The 18,125-nt window shown below is 44.7% G+C and overlaps 1 protein-coding gene across 1 annotated transcript in view; it reads right to left on the bottom strand.

Annotated features, from left to right (window-relative positions):
• Window positions 1–18,125, bottom strand: part of LOC147900578 (ATP-dependent DNA helicase MER3 homolog) — a 168,480-nt gene that overhangs the window by 116,230 nt on the left and 34,125 nt on the right. The gene's annotated exons all lie outside the window — the stretch shown is intronic.

Raw genomic sequence — 18,125 nt, 5'->3', positions numbered from 1 at the left:
GAAGATTATAAAACTCAAAAGCTAACAACAAAAGAGCATATTGATGTCTTAAGGAAATCAAAACGGTTGTCCCATCATGTGTATTTGAGAACTATAGGAGAGGCTAAGTGCTTCTCTAGTCTATATTTATAAAAAAGGAAACGATAAAGTACATCTCCATAGAATTTGCCATGCATGGATAAGTGCGAAACAGTATGGTGATGAGAATGATATATAAACCTGACAGAAAAGAAGAGAGGAAGAGACGGAGAGGGGAAGGGGGGGAGGGACAGGGACGCACATACCCACATTTAGAAATTGGAACTGGGACTTCAATAAACACATTTTTCTCGTCCAAAGGATCATTTGCATTGGGCTAATTCTTTAGATGGAGATTGATTATGCAAATCTCTAACTCCTACAAAACAGTTTGGTGGAAATTGAGGCATCCCTCTTGGAAGAGGAAAGGAAAATCAAACAGAGGAATGACTACAAAGAACATGGGGCATATTTGGCCAAAAGCAACTTCAAGGCATCCACCAGCAAGAGCAAGATAAGTGCAACTTTCGTGGAAAACCTGGATATTTTGAGAAAGAGTGCTATGCAAAGAAGATATGTTCAGCAAACCTTATGGAAGAAGTAGAGAAAGAAGAAAAGATGTTAAAGCTCTGACTACTTTCACCACCCAAGTCAATCTTGATGAGGGTGATGACCCATATATCTTCTAAGTTGTTTGTGTGTGTGGTCAATAATGGTTCTCTGCCATGGGATGCCCCTTAAATGATTGTTAGTCCTTTGTTTGAGGTTTTACCTGGTTGGACCCATGGGGATTTCCACACATAGTCATTGTCCAATTCTCGAGTTGTAAACGAAGAGTCCTAGGAGTGAGTCACAGGTTGGGGTCATGTGTGTTGCTACATGATGGTGGGCAAGCCATGGAGCATCCCATGTACTACTGCTGAGGGATGAGGTCATCAATTTGTGGGGGGGAATGAAGGACAAATTGATGTAATGGGGTGTACCAAGGGGTACAAGGTTTGTGTGAGTTTGTGTGTCACCACATGGTGGTTAGTGTGACCAGGTTAGGTGGTAGAAGATTCTATTAGGTGTGTTTGAGAGATTCATGGGCTTGATTGAGAGATCAGTGGAGTGATTTGTGGATCTGGAGATGCTCTCCTTTGGGGCACATGCATTGAATCAGTTGCCCTTATAAGGGCCTCTCCTCTCTTGAATAAACTACTCTCTTTGCTTCATTTGTTGATCCCTTGCTGTTGTTCCATCAATTGTAAATAGATCTAAATGACAAAAAAAAATCATAGGCATGATCAATATATGGACATTGAACGTTCTTGAATAAGAATTTAGTTTTATTGAATGGATTTATGTCTATTATGCCAAAGTAGATAAAGCAAATATCAGTCTGCACATCAGACCACATATAATGATAATCATAACAATAGCTGAAAAATTCACAATTAACAATAGGAAATTTATCTTGTTATGCAAGCAATCTCTTACTAGACTACATATATTGAGTGTAATGTTTGATGCATATCCTATCAAAGATAGATGCAAAACAAAAATCACTGCAAACTATCAGCCACATTTCACAATGCAACTAGTGTCCTCAAATCATCTTAGACCATATCATTAAGAACACCATGATCTATATCTATCTTCTTAAACAATGTGTATCATAATTGAATTTCAAGGTTTGGGTAGACACAGATGATATGCCACTCACTTCCTCCACTTGGGTAGGTACTTTTTCGAGAGGCGGTGTTCCGCTTCAGGTTTTGGCCTTTCGAGATGCACAAGAGGATGCTTTGGTTTTTAGTGTCCAGGATGGTGGCAGATTGCTCAGGTCCACAGAGGACATCTTGCTTGAGTCTGCTTTTCAGCCTATCAGGGTTGTAGGTCTTTTGGTGCAGCGATCAGATTCAGAGTGGTTCCTAGACCCAGACCCCCGGCTACTCTCCACCACGTCTTGGAGGCTCTGGCTCTATGGGGGAGTTCCATCAGGTATTTGCAATGGGACCTCGGAGAGTGGGAGTGGATTGATGCAGGGCATCGAGAGAAGAGCTTCCCCTTCTTTCGTTACACGGTCAGTAATGCCAGGAGATATCAGCTCAGTAGTAGAGGTTGGAGACCTTCCAGAGTTCCTCATTGGGAGACTTTTGATATCACTGCGGATCTGCAGAGGTGCTTTTGGAGGAGACTCTGGAAATCCCACAGGAATAGAAAGATCACTATCTTCTTTTGGCTTTCTATCCATGGTGGGATTGTAGTGAACCTTTGGAGGTCCAGGTTTGGAGCCGACCCTACTTGCCCTCGATGCCTTTCTGCTTCGAAGACTATTCAGCATTGCTTATGGGATTGCAGATAGGGGAGGATGATTTGGATGGGGGTAGCCAAGATTTTCAGTCACTTTGCCCACTCCCCATTTTTTATGACATGGGGCTCAGTGGCTTGGCTTTCTCTTACAGGACCTCAGGTTTTCTATGAGAGAGTTGACTCCTCTCGGGCCATTTCGGTTCGACGTCATCGGATTGAGTCCTGTTCATTGGATGTGGTACCACACCTTCCTTTTACAGCTGTACATGCCTCTGTGGATACTTCTTGGGAGATTCTAGCGAGCATAGCATCCTGGCATATCTGGAGAGCCAGATGCACAGAGGCTTTGGAGGGTACTCAGGTTCATCCCTCATACACATTGGCTAGTATCTGGACAAACACCGTACATACTTTGATGGCCGTATGGACGGGTATGCAGGGAGACTCCCGTGCAGCCTCAGCTAGGAGGGCTTCTTTCTTCAGGGAATGGAAGGATTCTCCTTTCTTCTCTGAGACTACTACAGGGTTGGGGTGGCACTTTCAGCCTCAGCCTTGGTTGTTTTCCACCTCACTCTAAGGGGGTTTTTTATTTATCCTTATGATTTCATGATGTATTCCGCTTTGAGCTTGCTCTCGCGGGTTTTTTCTCTTACTTAATAGAAGTCTTTTTCTTGGATTTTATTTTTTTTTTTGGGAATTTCACATAAGAAGCTACTGAATGCTATTCATCCTAAAGCATGGCAAGTGACTTCTACATAAATAATAGCAGAATTTGCACTTCATATTCCAATAAATATCACATAAAACGGTTTTTTTTTTTTTGCAAAAAGAGACTTCTATTAAGTATTAAAGAAAACCGTTACAGCAAGCTCCATACGGGATACACCATGCAATGCATGAAAAGCTCAAGGCCAAAAAGAAAGAATTGTGGCTGATAGTGCCATCTCAATCCAGTAGAACTATACAAGAAAAAGGGAGAACCCCTCCAAACTCGAAGAAAAATAGTCCTCCTAGAAGAGGCTGCTTGTGACGGGCCCTGCATGCTAGCCCAAGTGGCTATCAACGTGTGAACCGTGTCAGTCCAAATACCCGTGAACACCGATGATGGGTGTATCTGCGTGCCATCCAATGACTCTGTACATCTAGCTCTCCCTCTGTACATCTAGCTCTCCAAATGTGCCAAGAGGAAATGCTAGCCAAAATCTCCCAAGAGGTGTCCACTAAAGCATGGGAAGCTCTGAAGGAAGTAAGTGGTACATCCTGAAGAGAGCAGGGCTCTATCACCTGTCGGCAGACCGAGAGTGCGCAAGAAGAAGGCTCGCCCTCATAAAACACCTAGGGCCCAGTAAGGGATAACCATATGACCGAGCCCCAAGTCATGAAGAAAGGGAAAGTATGAAAAATGCTGAGTATCCGAGCAACCCCTTTCCAAACAGTCCTCGCCTGACTACAGTCCCAAAGGCAATGTCGCACTGGCTCCTCTGCAGAACGACAGCGAGGGCAAGTGGGATCAGCCCCAAATTGTGATCTCCACTGGTTCACTGCTGCAATCCCTCCATGAATAGAAAGCCAAATGAAAAGAGTGGTCTTTCTATTTCTGAGGGATTTCCAAAGCCTCCTCCAGAAATTCCTACGCAAATCTGCGGTGATGAAGAAGCTGTCCCAATGGGGGGCTCTGGAGGGAATCCAACCCCTAATGCTGAGCTGCAATCTCCTGGCATTACCAACCGTGAAACGAAAGAAGGGAATCCCCCTCTCTCGGTGCCCATGATCTATCCACTCCCACTCTCATGGGTCCCACTGCAAGCACCTGATAGGTGCACCTCCATATAACCACAACCTCCAGGATCCAAGGGCCAAGAGCAGAGGGTCAGGGTCTAAGTACCACTGCAAGCCCGCTCCATGGTCCACAAAACCAGCAATCCTGACAGGCTGAAAGGCAACCTCTAGAAGGATATCATCCGTGGATCTAGAGAGTATACCTTCATCCCCAACATCAAAGACCAGCGCATCTTCCTCTAAAACGGTATTTATTGATTCTATTTTTTATGAAATATCACATGAGTGCATGTATACAAAAATCATATGGAGGTGTATGGCCTAATTGCATCATAAACACAAGAATTAGGGAATCATTTGCAACATGAGGAAGGTATATCATATACATTTGATCTCTTACATTGCGCAATGATTCAAAAGGAGCTTTATAAACAACATATCTTCTCCTTCTTGTTTAGGTAACAATGTAGAAATTTATCTAGAACAACACACAATGATCCACTCCAATAATTGCATGCAAACATATCATTCCATATATGTAATGCATTCTCATTCATAGGCAGATTATATAATAGTCATATAGATAAAGAGCATCCATGCTTAAACTCTTAAATAGTATAGAACTACCATAAAGTATTTCCTACCACTAATGGACAAGTAAGGACTAGCCACCATCTGATCATCTAATATTGTTGCAATCACAACTATGCCACACCTTAAGTGATCCTTTATGAGATGGTACCATGTAGGTATACCATCTCCATACATCTCAAAGCTAGGGCGAAAGTCAAGAAATACATTACTTGCATGTAAGTAGCAATGTGAAAGCATGGTAAGGTGGAATGCTATTTTAGCTACGTAACATAAAAATAAAACACAATATCTATAATTCGAAATCAAAATCTTTGACTTTATTGTGCATTTTATAAAGAAAAGATACTATAGAGTCTAAAAATCACCTCTTAGTATTGGAAAATTATAGAAGACGCTAAATATTCGTGCTTTACTACTCAAATAGCAAGTGTCCAAGACATGCTATTTCTTACGATGTATTCATCCAGCAAGCTTTTTTTCACTAGCAAAGTCCAATCCATGGTAATTTGATCCCCAAATACTCAATTAGTCTCCATGACACACGATGATATCCATAGGTGAAATTTGATAAAATACATAAGTGGTGATCCCTTTCACAACAACTTTCACTCCTATAATATTAGTAACAAAAATGTAATATAATCTCACAATATTAGAAATAGAGAGTCATTACTATTTTAAAATCATAAATATCCCAACAAAAAGGAGAAATTCCTTAATGATCTTGATTGCTCCTCTCCTCATTTTCTTTAACTCTCACAAAAAAATAACAAAATGAATCCCAAGATTCAAACAATCAAGAGTATTAATTGGTCCAAATTAACAATGAATCCTTTTTCCTTGCATCATCAAGTTTAGGCTGGTTAAGTACGTTGAGAGCCTAATATCCCTAAGTACAACAAAAAAACTATGATAATTTCCATCAAAGAGCATAAAATCGAATAAGAAAAAAAGATTTTCACATACCATTCCCATTTTATCTGCATAATTGTTGTATCCTTATGCACAACCAAAAATATATTCTAATTATTAAAATTTGACCTTTGAAGTTGTAGAAGAGCTTGAGTACTACAATTTTGGTTTTTACATCATCTTGCTCGAAGGTCTGTAGCAGAAGTTATGGCCTCTGCAAGCAAAGATTTAGGGCATTTTGGGACCATTCTACACGGCATATTTATACGCGGTCACCACCACCCCTCAAGATTTATGATGAAATCTGACCTTATAATGGTGTTGATGAGCTTAAGTACTACAATTTTGGTTTTCAAATCATCTCGATCAGAGGTCTGTAGCAAAAGTTATGGCCTCTGCAATCGAGATTTTGGGACTTCTCGGAACATTCTGCACCACATATTAATACACGGTATCTGCCACCCCTCAAGCTTAATATTGAAATATGACCTTGTAGTGGTCTATATGAGCTTGAGTACTACAGTGTTGGTTTTTACATCATCTTGATCGGAGGTCTGTAGCAAGAGTTATGGCCTCTGCAAGCAGAGATTTTGAGCGGCCTTCTAGGGCCATCTATGCACAGCATATTAATATGCTATCTCTACCACCCCTCAAGCTTCATGTTGAAAGTTGACCTTGAAATGGTGTAGATGATAAGGTTTACATGACTATGGATGCTAAGTAATTTTTTAAAAAAAAAGGATATCCTTAAAATAATGCAACAAAATTTCCTCTAGTTTTTTATTTTATTTATGATGCAAAAGGCAAAAGAAAAATGTATTTTCAGAGTCATGCGAAGTTGGGGTAAAAAAAGAAGATGTTAGTAAAAACATCAAGAAATGATGACTTTTGGTGCTACTACCATTTGTTCTAAATGAGGAATAGGTGTAAAGAAATAGAGATTCCACTCCTAGAGGCAAGAGGTGATAAAGAAAGGTAGCTACAATGGGCAATAGGAGGCCAGGAGGCAAGAGAGGTGCCAACAACTTTCAATAAAGATTTTATATGTTTGAGAAAAGGAGGAGGAAAGTTAGACTTTTTGTTTAGATTAATTGAGCTTCAATTAAATCTATGAATTGATAATGTCTCTATAATGGATGGTTTGCTCATTTTTTGTTGCTCGGTTTAATTACTTTGCTCGGTTCTTTTCGCTCGCTTTTTGGTGATCCTCTTTCCAAGGGAAAGACTTGCTTCCACGACTTGATTTTCAGGAGGAGTATTCCTGAGTCGATGGAAGTCTTGCCACTTTAGCAAGAACGTATTAATCGCATCTTTATTACGCTCCTTTTCTTCCCCATTGAAAAATGGTGGTTTCAAGTCCTTAAGGATATTATAGGTTTCTTTAAGTCAACTTGATTAGGAGGAATCAGTGATTTTTCTGTAATAGTTACCGATTGAAAATCGGCTATCTTAGTTATGGTTTCAGCTAGGGTTTTCAATGTATCACTAATAACTCCTACCTGTGTTTCTATAGTTTGCGTTCGAGTTTCAAGTTTAGCGAATTCCGTATATGAAATTCCATAATCACCATAGTCTATATCCTTCATTTCCACGTTATCCTCTTGAGTTTCAATTTGTATCTCCTCATGTATTTCCTCTCCAACTATCGCTTTTCCTTTTCTAGCCCTTTCCTCAGCCTCCCTAATCATTTTGTCTCTTTCTGGAGTTGTCATTTAAAAAAAAAACGTACTTTTCAGAAATTATAAAGCAAAAAGCTTTAGAAAAATGCGATGCCCACTTCCCTGGTATATGTTCGAGGCGTTGGATTTGTCTTTGAAGTGGATGCATCCTCTCACACTTTTAATTCATGATCTCTCTTCCCGATCTCGCTCTCCGTTATACTCTTTGCTTCGAACTTCTCGACCCATTCTCTGATCTTCTTCTTTCACTTTGGCAAGGCTAAGAAGGTTGGAAGAGTTAGGGGCGTTTGGGAAACATGAGATGGCTTTTAAAGGTATTTGGAAAAAAAACTTTAGAGAATGAGAGGGCTTAAAAGGCTTAGATGATGTGGCGTTTTCCAAAGGCTATGAACTTTGAATGACGTGGCTTGAGTCAGAAATGGATCCAAGCTTTCTTGTCTGCACAGATGGACGACGATGGTGATACAACAAAGTGGACGAACATCGATCCGTTTCTTCTATCTTTTACTCTCCTCAGGAACTTATTTGGATAATCCGATAGAAGCTTTGCTCTGCACAGGTTGTCAATCCGTAGCTTTGCGAGCCATTCGAGGCTTTGCGATGAAAAGATTGTGAAAAACGGCTTGGTACGCTTCTTTTTTATGAGCCAAGACTTCTCTCCTAGTTCTTCATTTCGTTTTCCTATTCTGTGATCAAAAGCAGTGGGCGACAAATCTCCAATCTGACGTCGCCATAACTCTTCGTGACCACACCTATAAAGCTCCTTTCTGAACATGGCCGCCGTGACCTTCACAAAAACTAGAGGACAAGAAGATTACAAGCTGCACCTATTTCGCCCGCACGCTGCTGCTACGCATAGCCGAGAGCAAATCAAAGGGGCTTGCTTGGACCTATCTCTCCTCGTCGAATCTTTCACAATGCAACTGTTCTTCATGATCATGCGTTGGATTCTTCTCACCCAAACATTTTCCGAACGCCAACAGCTCTTGCTTAAATTAAAAAACATGGCTCTGATATCAATGTTACATGACCACAAAGAAGGGCTCAGCTCTGTTATTCTCCACCCTACCACGGATCCCCTTAAGTCCCATGAACTTGCTCCCTTTCCAGTTCCTTCTAGAATCCCCCCTCCTAGCCTAGTGCTTGCTACATGGTGCTCTTGAGTGCCATGTCTCCATATGGACCTTAGAACCTCTATGCCCATTTAGGCCTTGCTTATGCACTCCACATTGTTGCCTAGGCCTAGGGTAATCCCTAGTCCCCTACCCTTACACCCCCATTGATGCAAGCACTGTCGAGCCCTCTAGTTTCCCCCTTTACCATAACCACACCAGACGGTTCCGGGATTATGACTGACGTAACACTCACACTTTCATGCCACAGTCTTTTCAGTTTTCGCTAGGGCACGGACGAGCTGACCCATCAGAGGCTTGGGAGAACTTGGTGATGGAGGTGCATATTATCCGAGAGCGCGTGATGGAGCTGTCACGCTTCACAGGAGCAGACACGCTTCATCCAAGAGCAGACGCGTCTTATACAGGAGCAGGCTCATGCTATTCGAGACCAGGCTGATCTTATTTAGGGATTCAGACAGGAGATCTCACACCTCCGACACGAGGTCACTGATAATTGCACAGTCCCAGGGAGCACCCCAGTTGTGGAGGCACAGATTGCGAGCATGCAATCTGCCATTGAGGAGACGTCCAGATGGGTTGACGTAGCCAAACGGGAACCTGCAAGGGTTCTTCACTAGAGCGGGGGTAAAGGATGCCGTAATGAAACTTCATAATGGCTGAGCGAAGGATCATGAGGGACTATGCACTGAGTTCATTGCATATGGGATTAATGTCCTAGTCCCGATCTTAGCAAAGCTATTTAATGAAGCTGTTTGTTTAGGGTTTCCACGCGCCTGGACCATTAACACTGTCTCACCCATCCACAAGGCAGCGGATCCCATGAGCCCGGAGAACTACAAGACCATTATGATTGGACATGTCATGTCCAAGATACGCTCAGGCACGGAAGCAGAGGGTTTACTGTTGCTTTGTGGATTTCCGCAATGCATTTGACACAGTCCCGAGAGCCCGCCTCATACGACGCCTATGTACAGAATGTGGGTTACGACCAAGAGATCGTTTGGGCTGTCATAGCAATTTACGAGAGAGTTTCAAGTAGAGTCCGGGCAGGATCTGGGTGGGCATACGAGATCATGAGCACTATCAGGGTTACACAAGGGTGTCCATTATCACCTACCTTGTTTGGCCTCTACATTAACGAGCTTGAGACAGTGATGCAGACCAGAGAGGATATGCTTCATTGGCCAGACCAGAGAGGAAGTGCTTCCGCTCGTACTTTCGGGATCCACGGACCAAAGGGTTGCTTTTTGACTCCTTGGTCCGTCCAGCGGGGATGTATGGCAGCCCATGTTGGGAGCTAGACTTGTCGGATACAGAGTGGGCCCGTGTGGAGTGGCTACAGGTTCAATACCAAGGTTATGATCTTCAATACATCTCGAGCCGTCATGCGCCAAGAGCAGTTCGCATTTGATGGGTTACCTATTGAGGTAGTTTCATCATACACTTATCTTGGGGCCGTCTTTTTCGGACCCATCTTCACACTGAGACCCGCGATGCAGGCACGCTTGAGCAGAGGATATGCTTCATTGGCTAGACTAGAGAAGCAGTGCTTCTGCTCGCACTTTCGGGATCCACGGACCAAAGGGTTGCTTTTTGACTACTTGGTCCATCCAGCGGGGATGTACGGCAGCCCATGTTGGTAGCCAGACTTGTCAGATACAGAGTGGGCCCATGTGGAGTGACTACAGGTTCTTGTGTTATCAGGGATGATTCGTGGTAAGCCATCCATTCCTCACCAGATCATTCGGGCGGAGTTTGGGTCACCCCTATTACAGCTAGATGCTACATTTGAAGTCATCACATATCTGTACCGAGTCAGGGAGTATGGGGATTACACCTCTGGGCGTGGCAGGCTACCATGGCTAGCACTGTTCTCTTCTATGGCACTTGTAGCAGGAGGGGACCAGAGGTGCTAGTATGTGCGCACAGAGAGATGGTTTGAGGGACTGGTGCTCCACATGGACAGACTACCTCCCTTCCAGTACAGCATGAATGCTCTGTTTTCTCCCCTCCTATCACACGAGGTCAACCAGGTTATCTATGATGATTTAGTACAGCTACACACATTCCGGACCTGGTTAGGACCGAGTGATCTTCAAGTGAAGCCTAGCTTCTACAAAGATCACTTCTTACATATCACAACGGAGGGTTTCATTGACCCACTAGGATACACACAGATTCACTTACCCCACTCACTGAGGATCTCTCTTGGGCGATTCCAGGTCTCTTCACATAGACTTCGTATCGAGGGCAGCAGAGCATAGTGACTACCCAGGGAGAGGCGCATATGCACTTTGTGTGACATGCAGGAGGTTGAGACAGAGGAGCAGTTCATCTTCAGGTGTCCTGTTTACTATGAGATTCGAGGGCGTTTCTACTGCCTCTTCAGAGACAGCTATGGGAGTTTGGCCCGATTCATCTCCTACCCAAACCAGCGATGTTTGGCAGGTTTCGTTCATGAGGTACTCAAACATCGCGAGAGGATACTTTGAGCACAGAGACAAGAGCATACTTTTTCCTTGGCTGATCCCTTTCAGAGCTCATCACGGAGTTTTTCCAGCCAGATCACATGGACCCCCACGAGACGAGGCCATGAGCATGATCCGGAGCTTGTGACCCGACAGCTCAGACAGAGGGTTGACACACAGATCACACTTGGGGACATCCCCTCCCTTTTTAGAGTCGGGTCCCGCGCCTGATGGAGGTCACAGTAGCCTTGGTTAGACGCAAAGCTATGACTAGGAGGCATGCCAGGGCTGCACCTTTGAGTGACCGACAACATTCTATCGCCAATTTCATGCCCACATTGTCTCATCCACCCTGATGATGATGATGATGATGAGATAGTCGACTATCGACACGACTATGTTGTACTTAGGACTTAGTGCTTCCATTCTGCACTTCTTGCATTTGCATTGGTGTGGATGCTCATTTAGTAGCTCCACTACCACAGCTCGTTTTGTACCAGGTTTTGTTAGGAAATGGAGTCAATTTGAGTGACTTTTAGTGTGTTCTAGAGTAGTACTATACTACTTTATATCCTAGAGTGCCATATGTCACTATGGGACTTATCCCATATACATTTGAGACTAAGAGTGTGTGTGCCTATCTTGTAAAAGGCATTGTACTTTCATTGTCATTTTCATCAAGCCTCATGCCTTTCTTGATCATGTAAGTACTTTGCTTAGTTGTATATTCCTTTCTCGCATTATTTCATTTCCATTATGCTTTCCTAGTCTTGCTTTTCCTTTCCATTCCATTCCATGTCTTGCATCTTCATATGGTATCAGAGCTAGACTATCTTCCAAGAGTTGAGGTAAGAGATTGAGGACATTGAAGCCTCTCTCCCTCATTCCCCTTGGAGGATGGCTTCTCCAATTCCATCTAGAGCTCTCTTCTCCACGCCATGATCTACCACCTCTCTTCTCCTTCAGCTATATCTTTCTGTGACCTGCGGACGATGTGACGCTTCTATGCGGATCTAGAAGCAGAATCACGGCTTTGTGTCTTCAGCAAAGTTGTAGAGGACCTTGAGTACTACAAATTTCATTTTTACATCATTGCAATCTGAGTTTTTCTGTGAAAAGTTACAGCCCTTGCAAGAAGTGACGAAATTTGATTCTGTGCGCAAATTTTGTTCTGGAGCTCAATGATTTGACAGCCCAAGCATGAAAAGGGTTACGACCAGGAGATCATTTCTCCCTCAGCCCTCCCATTCTCCCTCAGCCCTCCCATTCTCCCTCAGCTCGCTTGTGCCCTTCATTCTATCCATCACTCTTCTCTCTCCTAGCTGCCAGCTTTATGGGTTCGCTACCCCCTGCTCTCCCCCCTGCGCTACCCCTGCTCTCTCCTTGCGCTACCCCTACGCTACCCCTTGCTCTCTCTCTCCCGCTACCCCCTACTCTCTCTGCTACCCCCTCCGCTACCCCTCCGTACCCCCTCGCTACCCCCTGCTCTCTCTCTCCCGCTACCCCCTGCTCTCTCTGCTACCCCCTCCACTACCCCTCCGTACCCCCTCGCTACCCCCCTCTCTCCCCCGTTACCCCCTCACTACCCCCCCCCCCCCCCCTACCCCTCCGCTACCCCCGCTACCCCCCCTACCCCTCCGTTACCCCTCACTCAGCAACAACCCCCCCCCTCTCGTTTTTTTTTTTTTGGTAATTATATATATATATATATATATATATAAAGGTCGGAGCTGCGAGCGGGGGTTCTCCAACAGCTCCGACCTACTGCAATCCCTTCTTTGCCCGCTGCTGCCTCCCCCATAATGAAGGGAACAGGGGGATGAGGACAGGAGACTAGGCGGGAGACCCTTCGGTCTGAATTTGCATACACGTGGAGATGGGGAAGGGGAACGGTGACAAGGCGAAGACACAAAAGCAACTCAATCTGGAGGACTTCAACAAACGCAGCAACGGGAGCGGTTTAACAGTAGACAACACCGCAGCCCAAAAGAAAGGGCCCACCCAAAGTCCATGCCGCTCACCACATCCTCGATCTCTATGGTTACCACCACTATTTCACCACCATCATCCGCCTCATCATCTACGCCACCTCTCTCCTCCCCCTCTCCTGCATCATCATCATAGGTCTCCTCTACAGTAGCCTCACCACTGGCCCCACTGGCCTCGGGATGATCCAAGGGAAACCGTCTGTACCACATCACATCATTCAGGCCGAGTTTGGTGCTTCTCCACTCCAGCTAGATGCAGCCTTTCAGACCATTATATATCTACACCGGGTTAGATCATATGGGGACTGCACATCAGGGAGACAGAGGTTGCCATGGTTGGCTCTCGATTCCTCCATGAGGTTAGCAGCAGAGGGAGATGAGCGATGCTAGTATGCATGGACTCACAGATGGTTTGTGAGACTAGGGTTCCACATCGATAGGATAGCTCCTTTTCAGTTTAGTTTAGATGCCCCTCTGGTACTCCCACCCACCATCCCGATCGGGCCACACACCAACCAGGTCATTCGTGAGGATCCCCTGCAGCTACACACCTTTAGGACTTGGTTGGAGCTGAGGGAGCTTCCAATGAAGCTGAGTTTCTACAGAGATTACTGTCTTCGTATTTCGGAGGAGGGAGTCATCACACCACTGGGGTACACTGAGCTTCATATGCCTCACTCACTATGGATCTCCATCGGACAGTTTCGGGTATCATCACACCGCCTCCGCATAGAGAGCGGCAGAGCAGAGGGGATTCCTAAGGAGCATCGCTTATGCATATTGTATGAATGTCGAGAGATCGAGTCGGAGGAGCATTTTATTTTCAGGTCCCCAGTGTACTACGAGATCCGAGGTCACTACCACTGCCTCTTCAGAGACAGCTCCGGGCTCCTTTCCAGATTCCTCGCCTACCCAGATCAGAGATAACTCGTGGCCTTCATTCATGAGGGGGTCCGACACAGAGAGTACTTACTCAGGCGACGGGGCTTGGCTACATCATCAGACACCTCTCAAAGTAGGATCACAGAGTTCTTCCTATCGAGTGACATTGATCGTCCAATCTCTAGCCGCAGACGTGACAGAGACCCCGACCCGACGATGGTAGCATGACACACGAGACATCGAGGGGACACACAGATCACTCTGGGGGACCTCCCATCATTGTTTAGACCCGGGATACGTCCCACGGGAGTCACGGTGGTTTTGGTCTTGCGTCGAGCCTCGTCCAGGAGACCGAGACGTACAACACCCCTTGACGGGCACCAACGTCTCATCACCGGTTATGCACCAGCTAGGGCAACATGACATACGGAGGATTCCGCTCCGCTCCAGTCCTTTTCTTGTCATTGTTACATCCAGATGTATTTGATTTGATTATGTATGACTTAGGATTCGGCATGGGTGATGATGCTCGTTTCAGTAGCTCCATCCTTACTGTGATTTGTATCAGGTTTTCTTTCAGTCTCATAGACCCATCGGTCGTCCGAAGACTCAGATAAAATTTCTTTCTTTCTTTCTTTCTTTCTCCTTGTGGACAAATTCAAGGGGCACGGATTTCCCACATGGCAAACAAAAGAGCAACTCCTTCTCATGAAGGAGAATGTTTGGGATGCCATCGAAGATGATGAAGCACTTGAGGCATCAACGGAGCTTCAAACACGAGCAACACAATTCGAGGGCCATCGCAATCATCGGGCTTTGCCTAGATGATTCATTGATTCATCACATCGACTTCAAGTCCAAGGCAAAGGAGATTTGGGCACACCTCGAGAATATATTTGGTAACAAGATCACCAACTCCAATGTATTTCTGAAAATGCAATTTTATAAGCTGAAAATGGAGGAGTCTGATACTTTGAGTGCGCATATAGCAAAAATTCAATCTTTAGTTCAACAACTCGAAGGATCATGCCAGTTGGGTGGCATTTGCCACTAGTTATGATGTAGACGAAGATGACCCGCCGACACAGGATCATGCTCTTACAGTCTGTCTCCCGCATCTAGAGGATGATGGAGATCATGATTTTGCTTTCTAAAGCATAATATGTTTGGATACTCTGTCCTCGGGGTGTTTCTAAAAAATGAATGCAATAAATCATGTGTGTTGAGTCAATAAAGGTCCTCTGCCTTGGATAGTCCTAAAATGATGTATTTCTTTTATATTTTTGGTGTGTGGCTCCATGTTCCTCATTAGTCTTTGGAGCCATGTGGGGATGTATTGTGAGAGCCATGTGTTTTTGGCTTTGATAGGTCTATTTGTTGGTGCGTTGGTCTCCTAGACCTCTGAGTTGATCATGCCTTCATGCATGATGAGCCTCTGAGCCATATTAGATGAAATTTCTATGTTATGCTCACTAGCCTCTCAGCCATGCTCACTTGCCTCTGAGATTGTGTGGGAGCCATGTCCGGCATGCACAGTTTTGATGACCATCATTGTCATGTTCTGTTCTTGGTTCCATTCCAGTAGTCCCTCACCTTTCCTCCATGGGGGGGTGTTAGGAAATGGAGTCAATTTGAGTGACTTTTAGTGTGTTCTAGAGTAATACTATACTACTTTATATCCTAGAGTGCCATGTGTCACTATGGGACTTATCCCATATATATTTGACACTTGTGTATGTGCCTATCCTATAAAGGCATTGTACTTTCATTGTCATTTTCATCAAGCCTCATGTCTTTCTTGATCATGTAAGTACTTTGCTTAGTTGTATATTTCTTTCTCGCATTTTTTAATTTCCATTATGCTTTCCTAGTCTTGATTTTCCTTTCCATTCCATTCCATGTCTTGCATCTTCAGTTTTTTCACAGTCTCATAGACCCATCGGTCTTCCGAAAACTTTAATAAACTTTCTTTCTTTCTTTCTTTCTTTTTGTCCTTTCATTGAAGTAAACCTGCGCTTATGTTTCCTTTCCAAAGCGATGTAGCTAATATGGGTTTCATCCCATTTAATTTGTGGTATATTCTTCTCGAGGCATATTATCTTCTCATCTTCTGTGAAATCTACATCCTCACTAGAGCAGCCAAAGCAATCCTTGGGCAGCCCCCCAATGCGTAATATTTTCTTGTTATTTACTACTGCTTCCTGCTCTTTAACTTCTACATAGAGATCTGCTGTATTAATTTTATTGCTGGCCACAATAGGCATCTCTTCCTTGGCTGAGCTAACCTGAGTATTGATCATCTCTTTGACCGTAGAAACAAGTGTTGGTGTTGGCGGAGAGGTGCTGCATTTTTCCATGACCTTTGCAAGGATCTCCCGCTTGTCCTTACTCTCCATCTCTTTCACCTTTCTTCCAAGAGCTGCAACCATAATTCTGAGCTCTCTAACTTCTTGCTGTAGGTAGTAAATTTGTTCCTGTGGATCTGATCCAATCTTTCTCGTGAATGTCAATGCATAGGGGCTAGGTGTGGCTCCAACGGATTCAACGGAGGAGTACGAAGGCTTACTGGTTGGGGTAGAGGCAAACAACTTAGTCTTGGGAAACTCCATTTTTTTTTTTTCAAGAAATAGACTTCTATTAAGTAAGAGAAAAAACCCGCAAGAGCAAGCTCTAAGTGGAATACATCATGAAATCATGAGGATAAATAAACCCTCTCAAAGTGAGGTGGAAAACAACCAAGGCTGAGGCTGAAAGTGCCACCTCAACCCTGTAGGAGTCTCAGAGAAGAAAGGAGAATCCTTCCATTCTCTGAAGAAAGAAGCCCTCCTAGCTGAGGCTGCGCAGGAGTCTCCCTGCATACTCATCCATATGGCCATCAAGGTATGTAAGGTGTCTGTCCAGATACTAGCCAATGTGTGCGAGGGATGAACCTGAGTTCCCTCCAATGCCTCTGTGCATCTGGCTCTCCAGATATGCTAGGATGCTATGCTCACTAGAATCTCCCAAGAGGTATCCACAGAGGCATGTACAGCTGCAAAAGGAAGGTGTGGTATCACATCCAACGAACATGACTCAACCTGATGACGTCGAATCGAAATGGCCCGAGAGGAGTCAAGTCTCTCATAAAATACTTGAGGCCCTGTAAGAGAAAGCCAAGCCACTGAACCCATGTCATAAAGAATGGGGAGTGGGCAAAGTGACTGAAAATCCTGGCTACCCCCATCCAAATCATCCTCACCTGTCTGCAATCCCATAAGCAATGCTAAATAGTCTCCAAAGCAGAGAGGCAACGAGGGCAAGTAGGGTCAGCTCCGAACCTGGATCTCCAAAGGTTCACTGCAATCCCACCATGGATAGAAAGCCAAAAGAAGAGAGTGATCTTTCTATTCCTGTGGGATTTCCAGAGTCTCTTCCAGAAGCACCTCTGCAAATCCGCAGTGATATCAAATGTCTCCCAATGAGGAACTCTAGAAGGTCTCCAACCTCTACCACTAAGCTGGAATCTCCTGGCATTACTAACCTTGTACCAAAAGAAGGGGATGCTCTTCTCTCGATGCCCTGTGTCAATTCACTCCCACTCTCCAAGGTCCCACTGCAAATACCTAATGGGAACTCCCCCGTAGAGCCAAAGTCTCCAAGATCTGATGGAGAGTAGCCGGGGGTCAGGGTCGAGAAACCACTCTGAATCTGATCCTTGCACCAAACGCCCTACAACCCTAATAGGCTGAAAAGCACACTCAAGCAAGATAGCCTCTGTGAACCTGAGCAATCTGCCACCATCATGCACACTAAAAACTAAAGCATCCTCATGTGCATCTCGAAAGGCCAAAACATGAAGAGGAACACTACCTCTCGTAAAAGTACTTGCCCAAGTGGAGCAAGTGAGTGGCATATCATCTGTGTCTATCTAATCCGTTGGAAGGGCTACCTCAATCTGCTAGATCCTCCCTGCACTCCCTCTGAGATGTCCTGTCAGCTGAGATTTTGTCTCCTCTGGAAGCCTGCAGAAAGCTTTCCATGACCCCAAAGATGATGCGGGTCCCCTCTCCTGCCTAGACCATTGCATGTAGAGTGAGGCACCAAGTGATCTGCCATGATCATCCAATATACTATCATTCCACATGATCGGTTGCCTATCAATCTCTTCACGAGAGGAAGGAGGAATCCTCCGAAGAGTGCTCCTGAAACTAGCCCATGCTTTCAGTATGGCAACCATGAGAGGGGACGAAGGTAATCTGAGGTGTGCTGTGGTGAAAATCCACCTAATACTGCTCATCCAATCTCCTCCTGAAGAAGGTATGCACGTCTGTATGCTGCTAATAAGAAATGCCTTCCATGGCTCCTGCCCTGGCATAAGTCCCTGCACCACCATCT

This window comes from Dipteris shenzhenensis, chromosome 7 (genome assembly GCF_047967505.1).
Source record: "Dipteris shenzhenensis isolate YYH24624 ecotype China chromosome 7, Dip_SZ_1.0, whole genome shotgun sequence".
Lineage (NCBI taxonomy): Eukaryota > Viridiplantae > Streptophyta > Polypodiopsida > Gleicheniales > Dipteridaceae > Dipteris > Dipteris shenzhenensis.
Note: the sequence above shows the minus strand (reverse complement) of the source record. Positions and strands in the feature narration are given on the sequence as shown.